We start from the raw sequence: 11565 nt of genomic DNA, 5'->3' as shown, positions 1-11565 counted from the left end.
TGCAGGTAGGTACAACAGTGCCTGTGTCGCCACAACAGCGTTGACAGGTTCGATTCTCATAGTCATATGATAGCAGTATTGTGGCACGTTAGGTATGCATAAATTTTTTAAATGAAAACAGTAGCTTTATACTAGGTCATGGCAGAGTAGTCAGCACATTTAAATTTGTGACATAACAGGTTTGGTACATGTTGATAAAACTTTGTAGCTGAGCTATGCATGTTTAATTAAGTAAGTAGGAAACGATTATTAAGTTACAGGCTTATGTGAATTTATGTCAGGTGCGAATTTCTCCACACTACTGAAGATTAACAACCAGGGGGCAGCGAGTCACTGAGCTAGCCAAATTTAACTTACATGGAGGCTTAGGCAATTTTAGATGATATCTATGCAGGTTAACAGTAGTACTACCGATTGTATTATGATCGAGGATAATAATAATAATAAATATACAGTGCTCTGCAATAATGTTAAGTACACACATAATTATATATATTTACAGCCACTTAGTTACTGCGCTGGTTCGGCTGGCATCCTGGCCAACATCAAGTCCCCTTTTGTTTTGTTTTTTCAGCTGGTTGTTGAAATGCTTCGGCACTTGCTAGCCAGGTGTGTGTTCATTTTTATGCTTCTAATTAGAGTTCTGTAGTGTAAGGTCAGAGCCTGTATGGGCGATCCAGGCGAGTGCCTGTCTTAGGCGGGAGAAGAGTCCTTGTTGCCGTGCCGATCATCATGTACAGTATGGTGGCTGTTGCTGGTCAATCCTCGTTTGTCAACTCACATGCGGTATGTCAAGTAAGGCTATGGTGTTGTAATGAAGTCCCACTCTGTAGTTAAGCTGGTGGGGTATGAGGCCTGTTCCTGCTCGGCTCACTTCGGCAGTCCGCCCTTGTGAAGTCGGGAGGGAGGGTGCACCAGTCAGCCCTCGAGCATGGATGGCTGGGCATGCAGTCTCCGCCATTTTAGAGGTGGGCGCTTTGGGTTCGACCTGCCGTTGTTCCAAGTGCCGGTGTTAGTGCACTCCGCTGGGCCACAGGGTGGGGACCGGGATCACCCCTGCCGGTCCAGAGGGGGGGGGGAACAGGGCCAGACTCGCCTAGCCTCGCGCTTCTGCCTTGCCGCTGGTGAGCAGGCCAGCTAGGCAGCGGCCGTCCACCCCACTAACCGCCCGAGCGGTCCTCATCATAATTGACGGGGTTCCCCTCACCGAGGGACTACAACTCTGCAGCAAGCCTCTCCTCGGTACCAGGGTGGCTTCTTGCGTTGGGTCACAGCTACCAGTCGTTTAGCAGGTATGAAGTCGTTTTTTAAAGAAGAAAACTGTGGAGTATTGCCGGAGCTACTCCATTGTGCGACCCTCCAGCATGGCGGTCCGGCCCCGCCCCCTCCCCATGCTGTTTTTTATGTTAATGTGAATATTTATTAAACTGATCTATGTAGTGTGAATGTGATTTGTGCACAAACACACACAGACAAATATACACACAATTAATTTAATTTCTTTTTTTCATGGTGAGGACCACCCAGGCTTTGTTTTCTTACTATGATGGAAGGCTGTGTAGGATCTGAAATGCCCCTTTTATATTCTCCATCTTAAATACCCAAACCAAGTACTGGGAAAATCAATGTTTTGTATACCGTGTTTAAAGATATATTTTTCTATGCTTTAAGATGACCGGTGGCTATGGAATTTGCTGAGCTCAACAGAATGACGATACCTCCCCCAGAGACAAAAACCCTTATCATAAAGAATGAGCCATGTGTCAAAAATGGAAGTAAATAGAATACACATAGCAACTAAAAGTATCCAATGGTTAGGTTATACAATGTATATGTGCTGAATGTGACGATTTATGGCTATAAAAGCCACGCTCAGGCTGTCAGTAAAAAAAGGATTTTCCTACTGAACTTTACGTGTCAGTGTGATTATTTCTCTCCTCATGCATGAGCTATACCTTGAACATATTGATTAGGACTGACAATATACAACAGAGGGCAAAAGAATCCACTTCAGCTTGGTGCCTAACGTGGGGCCGTAGCCTGTGTTGGTTGTGGCCGAACAAGAGAGGAGCGGGACAAGCTGCGAAGGACAGAATAGGAGACTGATCACCTCCGTGACACGGTAAGAATAACCCCCTTTGTGTCTTATTCAGCCGTTGTCTGTCCTTTGCAAGTAAGTCCACGACTCCCAAGGTCGGCTCCGGCGGACACCAAAGACAGGTATATCTTGGCTACGGTCCAGTTATTTACAGAACCCATTACCTGCCTGTTGTATGTTGTCACTATGTTAGGTTAAATCAGGACAGTGTTTTGTCTCTTACTCCCTATGTGAGAACTGTTCCAGATACTTATAGATATTTCCGAAACAAATAAAACAGGCGGTTTTATAGTGAGTACTTCATAAGAGAGGGGAAGGAGTCCACAAGTGCGTGAGTGCAGGGACTAACTATACAAGGTGAGGAGCCCATAAGTGCGTCTGTGCAGGGGCAGGTCTCCCTTTTGGACCCCGGGATTTAAGTTACAAGAGATATACGTCTGGGTGTTAAGGAACATTCTTAAGAATCAGTTCTTACTGGAGGGTACAAGGAGAAATCACCTACCTGTTTATTGATTTCTGTGTATCTGTTTCTGCTTCTGTTTTATGTCCTATTGATAAGAGGAGAGAGTGGTCATACTCCCCTCGAACCGTATGTAGATCTATACTCAGTTGAGTCTATAGATCCGGTGACCGGTCTACGTTTTGGGAAGACGCACGGGGTCACCTGTGGCAGTCGAGCACAGTAGACGTTCTGTTTGTTTCTCGGCTCTATATTTCTCTCTCTTTTTCTCTTCTTGTCTGTGACAATGGGTCAAAAATGTTCAATCCCTGCCGGGGGCAGCCTAGCAGTAGACATTGTAATGCAGAGGGAGGGCAAAAAGGCGGTAAAGTCTGCAGGAAAAATTGCTAAGATTTGTGGGATAGATATAAGGACGGGGGGAAGGTTACAACCAGAAGAATGGCAATTACTACTCACAGAGAAACGGGGCAAGTTAACAGACAAAAAGCTGTTAGATACAGCGGAAGCATGGTTTCGAGTTGCAAAACTTATCCATGGTGAGGGATGGGCTGAACAAAAGATAGACTGTGGCAAACAATCCATTTATGTGTACTATAAGCCTCCAAAAACTGTGAAACCTCTCCTTACGATATTACCAATCCACAAACTAAATTATATCCGGCGTTGCAAACTGATGGGCGATATTACATGCCCGACCCCCCCCCTTCCCCAATAGCCACTCTTTCATATCCAAATACCACTTCCATTTCCCCACCCTTTCACCCCACCTCGCCCATCTTTCTTCCCATCAACCTACCTCCACCCTCTCCTCCTCCCCTTACCCCGACTATCCCCTCCCCTGTTCCTCCCCCTCCTCCTTCTCTTCTCCCTACTTCCCCAACCCCTCTTCCCACCACTACCCTGATGCCAGTTACCGTAGCACCAGACCCCACCTTCGTGTTGCATTCTGTTCAACACACCCCTCACATGCCCGCCTTTTCCCCGGCCTGGTCCAACCATGTTTCCGCCCCCACCCAGTCTGGATCTTGGGACACGACCGGTTCACATAGATACATGAACGAACATTCACCCCCCATCCTTGACAACAATGAACCTCCACCACCCACTTTCCCTCCCGCTCTTCCTTCCCCACCCACACAAGTCAAAGATGCCCCATTAATGTACGTAGCGTTCAGCCCACCCCAAGCCAGTACCTTAGTTAACTCGTTACCTGACCCTGAGCGCCAACCGATGCCTTTCTATAGGAGGATCGCACAGATACAAAAAACATACTCAGCAACCTGGAGGGATTTGATTAGTTTGTGTGAAATAAAGGCTGGAGACTCTTATTGGCCAATTTTAGAAAAAGCTTTTAATACTGACCTCCTCAGTATTGACACTGACTACCACTCTGGGGTAGAGGTTTGCTACCAGCTAAAGGCATGGGCACAAGAAAAATTGGCAGATCAAGCTACGAGCATACAAGATATCAAACAGGATAAGACCGAGTCCGTAGAAAAGTACCACGTACGGCTGTCCCAAGTTTTTAGTGATTTAGGTTTCACCATCTTCAATAAAGCACACAGCCAAATGTTGTCCGCCGCCTTTGTACACGGACTCAGGGAAACCATAAAAAGAGGCCTCCTATTATCACGACCGGAATATAGGGTCCTGCCCCTTGATACTCTCTTATTAGTGGCAAAAGGACTAGAGACGGCACAACTATGCAAAAAACAGACTCCCACACTCATGTATTCAGACACGACTACAGGATTCATAAACGCCCCTAGCCCCCCAGAGTACCCTGATAACTACCCCTACGTTCCTTACCCACCCAAAGGCCAGCGGCTGTGTTTTAATTGTCACAAACCCGGTCACTATCGCCGCCAATGCAGGGAACCTCGCAGACCCCGCGAGGAGAATTTCAACACATACTCTCCCCCTCCCCCGCCTCCTAATCAGGAATACTAGGATACTGGCAAGCCTGTGTCACCCTGCCCGGCTATGCACTGGTCTGCCCTCACAACCAAATGTGAGGGCCCCTTGTCAACTATAGTTTTACCCATAGCTGGGAAGCCAACTAAATTCCTGATAGACACAGGTACAGCCAGAAGTGTAATCAGACAACAAGAATTACCAGACCCATCACACCTCTCCAATATAGACATCTCCTGTGTAGGTGTTGATGATGCACCACGTTCCTGCCCTCTCTCAGTACCCTTACAAGTAGGTGCCTTCCCGGACCTCCTAGTCCGTTTTGTAGTCTCCGCCACTTGCCCTCTCAACCTTCTAGGTGCAGACATACTCTCCCATTTACAGGCTACCGTTACCTTCACTCCAGACGGACAGGTCCGACTCTCTTCCCCACTATCTCTGACTGATGCCTCTGCACTCTGTGCGTTGCCTTTGCTGCTACATTTAGACACACTACCTTTAATTTCCGACACCTCTGCCCCTCCCCCTGAAGTTATAGACCTAGTGCCTCCACACCTCTGGTCCACGGGCCCAGATGACATTGGGAAACTGAAAGTCCCACCTGTGCTGGTTCAAGTGATACCGGGTGCCTCCCTACCACGTCGCCCCCAATACCCTCTTAAGCCAGCTCAAGTTGATGCCCTTTCCAAACAAGTAGAAACCCTACTCCGGAACGGAGCCCTCATACCCTACGTGTCACCTTGTAATACACCGTTATTTCCTGTGAAAAATAAATCTGCCCCGGGTGAGCCTGTCAAATATCGGATGGTCCAGGACTTACGCGCTGTCAATGAGGCCACTGTTCTAGACACCCCTATTGTCCCGAACCCGCATACCCTGCTGTCCGGCATCCCTCCCTCAGCACAATATTTTACAGTTATTGACCTGGACAACGCTTTCTTCAGCATTCCCCTGGACCCATCCTGCCGTTACCTTTTTGCCTTCACACATGAGGGTCAGCAGTACACCTGGACAGTCATGCCTCAAGGAGCACAGAATTCCCCCAGTCAATTTGCAAAGGCCATGGCCTCAATCTTAATTCCATGGCAGAAGGAGCATCCAGAAATTGTACTACTTCAATATGTGGATGACTTACTCCTATGTGCCGATTCCAAACCAGTGGCGGAATCCACCTCCTTGAGCTTATTATGTTTTGCTAGGGTTGCAAAGCATCTAAACAGAAACTTCAATGGTGCAGCCCCATGGTTGTTTTCCTTGGACATTGCATTTCACATGGCACCAGATACCTAACTCGCGATAGAGTGAAAGCGATATCGGCTATCACACCACCCACAGCACACAAGCCCATCCATGCATTTTTGGGACTGATCTCCTACTGCAGGGCTTGGATCCCAGAGGCCTCTCTCCTGATGCAGCCCCTTTATGACGCCCTGAAGACAGAACCTTTCTCACTCTCTGAGGAGGCCTTGTCCTACCTTTACTCTCTTCAACAGGCTATCTCCTCAGCACCGGCACTGGGCCTCCCGGACTATGAGAAACCCTTCCAGTTGTTTGTGACGGAGAAACAAGGTCATGCCACTGGCATGCTTACACAACAACATGGGTCCAGACAAAGACCTATCGGATACTACTCTTGTCAACTGGACACAGTACCGAAAGGCAGCCCATCCTGCATGAGAGCTGTGTTTGCGGCACAGGCCCTGATTGATAAAACATGTGATATTGTTCTGGGGCATGACCTTACCATCCTGGCTCCTCATGATATAGCTGCCATCATCAACCAAGTCCAACCCAAACACCTCACCACGGCACGTCACCTGCGTTTACAATGTTCCATTCTGATACTCGATAACATCTCCCTGAAAAGATGCTACGTCCTCAATCCGTCTACCCTTCTACCATTTCCTGAGGGGGGAGACCCCACATGGTACGGCCTGGACATCAACCCGCTATCTCACAGCTTCACAGCATTGCTCGAGAAAATACCAAAAGAACAAGAGACTACCAGGCAAACAACACCACACTGCACAATGTGGTACGACACAACCCATGTGCCAGATCCTCAGTATGAAGAACAGTTCTTAAAGCTGGGAGAAATAAATATAGTGGTCAACCTGTACTATGACCAAATGGGAAACGCCGTGGCAACAGTCAAACTACCGCCCAAGGCTGAGCCCTTTTACCGCCATTGGGAATCTACAATACCACACATATCCTTGACAAAACCTAACTACGGCCTGCCAATCCCAGGTACACAAGGGTCAAGAAATAACAGAACCCATGCCGGAGGACGAACCACCACACGATTGCATAGAGCAGATGACCCTTGAGACCACACACCTCCCCACCGTATATGATGTTCCGCTACAAAACCCAGACCTCACCCTATATGTGGATGGATCCCGATACGCGGATACCCAAGGAAAATTCCACACTGGTGATGCCGTCACCACTGCTGACCGAGTGCTCCAAGCATTACCACTCCCAGCACATAAGTCTGCTCAGGAGGCCGAGTTACATGCACTCACCATAGCATGTGAACTATCGGGAGGACAACGGGCCAACATATATACAGACTCTCGCTACGCTCTAGGAGTGGCCCATGACTTTGGACTAATCTGGAAAACCAGAGGATTTCTCACCACAGCTGGCACTCCCATAAAAAATAGCGAAGTCATCAGAAAGCTCATTGACGCACTACTATTACCAAAGGAAGTGGCAATACTAAAAGTAAAAGCCCATGGCAAATTAACCTCAGAGGAAGCAAAAGGCAACCACCTAGCAGACCAAGCGGCCAAACAAGCTGCAGGCCAACAGGAAATGGATAGAAGGATAGACATCATGGAACATCCTACACACACCATGATGAATCTGCCCACCAATGAAGGCTTGCTAAAAAAGTTGCAAACAGATGCCGATCCCGAAGAAATTGAACAATGGAAGAAGAAAGGGGCCATACAAAAGGATGGTCTGTACCTCAACAGAGGAAGAATATGCTTACCTCGAGCATTATACCCAGCAGTCGTCCAGTGGGCACATGGAGCTTCCCACCTGTCAAAAACCTTGATGAATTCAGTAATAACCAAGTATTACGAGGCACCCGGCATCACTACTTTGACAAACAACTACTGTAGATCTTGTGTAATATGTGCCAAATGTAACCCAGGAAAGACCGAGAGCGTTCCCAGCAAACATTTGGCAAAACCACTCTACCCTTTTCAGCGTATCCAGATAGATCATATTCAAATGCCCAAGAGTGGCCGCTTTGAATATGCTTTAGTTATAGTAGACATGTTTTCAGGATGGCCAGAGGCCTACCCAGTGACTAACATGACTGCTAGAACCACAGCAAAACGACTACTGACTGAGATAGTTTGTAGGTATGGAGTCCCAGAGGTGATAGAGAGTGACCAAGGTCCAGCCTTCACGGCTACAGTGACAAAATAAATATGGACAGCAATAGGGGTGACCCTTGCATTCCACACCCCATACCACCCCCAGAGCAGTGGGAAGGTAGAACGTATGAACGGCACTCTAAAAGCAAGGATGCTCAAAATGGCCCAAGAAACAAACCTACCATGGCCAGAGAGCCTCCCCATAGCTTTGTATAGTGTAAGGTATACTCCAAGGGGAAAAAATGCCCTATCACCATACGAAATCCTCTTTGGATCAGTGCCAAGGTTAGGGTGTTACTATCCCCAACAATTACAATTAAGTACAGATGCGTTGATGAATTATGTAATCGCATTGTCTCGACAATTAACCAAAATCCATGCACAAGTGTTTTCCTCCATTCCAGATCCTGAAGCCGACACAGGGTCTCACAGCCTGTGCCCTGGGGATTGGGTCCTGGTAAAGAAGTTTGTGCGGAAGAACTCTCTAGAACCCAGTTTCGAGGGACCATACCAGGTGTTGCTCACCACCTCGACATCTGTAAAATTGGCAGGAAAAAGCAGCTGGATACACGCCTCTCATTGCAAAAAGACACAAGCTCCGGCTGAGACAGTACAGCAGAGACCATGATCCACCTGATATATATCCTTTTTACAATAAAGTCAGCTATAACCCAACAAGTGACAATAACGAAAACAAATGATGAGGTTACATTCTGGTATAATTCTTCCAATACACACGTAGCCACTTACACCTTTGATTATTGTAGCATCGTGAAATGCCCCAATATCTACGGGCAGTGTCACCTATACATGACACATGACGCCTCAAGGTCCACCTATATCTGTGTCACAGATAGTTATTGGGGAAAGAACTGTGACTACTGGGGGGCAGTAGGATGGAACACAGGCGCAGACTGGGGATACAGACCACAGAGTGCCTTGAATAGGAAAGACCTGAATGGAAAATCCCTGATAAGTAGAATGACATTACTTAAAACTGGTAAATGCCTAACCCCCTCCCCCCCCCCCATGGGGGCCCAGGTCAGATGAAATACACCCTAACCATAGAAAATCCCAGGCCTATGGACAAAGGCACATACATACTGTCCACCTGGCTAAGAGGGGGTACAAGAGGACCACAAGGTAGATTCCAACTTAAAGATATGCATAATTCAAGTGAGTGGGAGAATCTAATCTCTAAACGAACCTCTGTTCAGACCCCTGATAATCCTCTGAGACCCCACATTCAAACCCTTGGGGACATGATGGCCATCGCAGATCCAACGTTTGAAGATACCATAGCGATAGAAACAGGATTTTCAGACACTAACATATGGTTAGAATGGATGAGATACAATGCAAATAAACACAACCAAACCAACTGCTATGTGTGTGGGGGAGCAAAGCCACACCTGGGCACCATACCTCTCACTTTACCCCCCGATGTGGAGCTCTGCTTCTTAAGTTTGTACACCAACACAGACACAAATCAGAGCACATGCGAAAGTTGGAAGAAGGAGTATCCTATCTTGGTGAAGGTTACTAGACTAAATGAAGGTGTCACTATATACCCAGGCAACTATACATGTCATAGAGGCAATAGAACCAATAGTATGAAAGTGGGTAACTTTACTGATGGATATTGTGAAACATACTCTGCTGTGCCATACAGTGCAGTAAGGAATCAGACACAATCTCTGGGTGACATATATTGGTTATGTGGGGATATGAGGTTAAGGAGTAAATTGCCTATAGACTGGGATGGAGAGTGCGGCCAAGGTTATTATGCCCTTACACATAATGAGTGTGAAAAACAAGCCCAACACACCTGAAGAGAGTGCTCGAAGTAAGAGGGAAATCAAAGGAAGTTTTGATCCCCATGTATACATAGATGCCATTGGTGTACCAAGGGGGTCCCTAATGAGTTTAAAGCCTGGGATCAGGTAGCAGCGGGCTTCGAGTCACTACTCCCCATTATTACTATTAACAAGAACGTTGATTGGATTAACTATATATATTACAACCAACAAAGATTTGTGAATTACACCAGAGATGCCCTCCAAGGGGTGGCAGAACAACTAGAAGCCACATCTCGGCCTTCCAAAATAGAATGGCACTAGATATGATCTTAGCTGAAAAGGGGGGGGGGTGTAAAATGCTCCCTGATACTAGCACCTGCTGCACGTTTATCCCCGACAACACAGGTCCAAATGGTAAAGTGACCGTAGCTATAGAGAAATTGAAGGACCTGTCAGAAGAGCTAAAAAAGAACTCTGGCTTTGACCACGGGTGGGATCAGTGGTTCAGTTGGCTGAGCGGTTGGAAAAAACTTGCAGCGCAAATTGGCTCCATAATAGGCATAGTCCTAATTATAATAACGATTCTGGCCTGCTGCGTTGTCCCTTATATTAGAGGATACATTCAGAAAATGACACAGGGGACATCCCCCGTCTTTTTGAATCAAGTCCCCGAACCAATGCAGGACTTGGGGCCCTACACACCACTCCGGTCATTAGTCCCTCACGATGTGACCATGAACAGCTTGCTATGATGAGGGAAAGGTACACCTGACTGCCCCTCCTGTAACATATTTGGGACGACCCGCGGGTCCAACCCCTATGGTATGTAAAAAGAGTTCCAGACAGGAAGGGCCAGGTGTTTTAGGACAGTGGAAAGATAAAATGGTCATTTCAAGGGGGGCTGTGATGGAAGGCTGTGTAGGATCTGAAATGCCCCTTTTATATTCTCCATCTTAAATACCCAAACCAAGTACTGTGAAAAGCAATGTTTTGTATACCGTGTTTAAAGATATATTTTTCTATGCTTTAAGATGACCGATGGCTATGGAATTTGCTGAGCTCAACAGAATGACGATACCTCCCCCAGAGACAAACACCCTTATCATAAAGAATGAGCCATGTGTCAACAATGGAAGAAAAGAGAAGACACATAGCAACTAAAAGTATCCAATGGAAAGCTTACAACACAATGTATTGCTTATCCAATAAAATGTTTACAGCTTAGGTTACACAATGTATATGTGCTGAATGTGACGATTTATGGCTATAAAAGCCACACTCAGGCTGTCAGTAAAAAAAGGATTTTCTTACTGAACTTTTACGTGTCAGTGTGATTATTTCTCTCCTCATGCATGAGCTATACCTTGAGGGGGGGCGTGGCCTGACCTCGGAGCGAGCTGGACGTGTCGGCGTGAAGCTCCGCTCCGATAACGCTGCTTTAAGCAAATATTAGCGGTTTATCCGACGGACACCGACTACAGAATGGACAAGAGAAACAGTAAGAAGGCACCCAAGAAAGGACCAGAGCCGGGAGCCTCGGTCATGGACCTGCTTACAGCCACCAAAGCGGGCCCGGCGTCGGACCAAAATGGCGCCGAGGTAGGCCGCACATCTTCTACATCCTCGCCACGCGGCGGACTGGCCCCGGAGCTCCCTCAGTGTGACACCGCGCAAATATTGAAGACACTCGCGGAGGTCAAAACTTACCTGGCAGGTGAGATTGACAAGTCCACAAAGGTCCTGCGGAACGAAATCCACGCGCTGGGCGCGAGAACCGGGCGCCTGGAAGAACGCATGGAGGAAGCAACAACAGCGCATAATGAAGTAGTGGCCCAGGTCAATACACTTACCTCGCGCCTGCTGGAAGCTGACTTGGCGCTGGAGGATATCGCGAACCGG

This window comes from Pelobates fuscus, chromosome 1 (assembly GCF_036172605.1).
Source record: "Pelobates fuscus isolate aPelFus1 chromosome 1, aPelFus1.pri, whole genome shotgun sequence".
Lineage (NCBI taxonomy): Eukaryota > Metazoa > Chordata > Amphibia > Anura > Pelobatidae > Pelobates > Pelobates fuscus.
The sequence above is the reverse complement of the archived record's forward strand: the minus strand, read 5'-3'. Positions refer to the sequence as shown.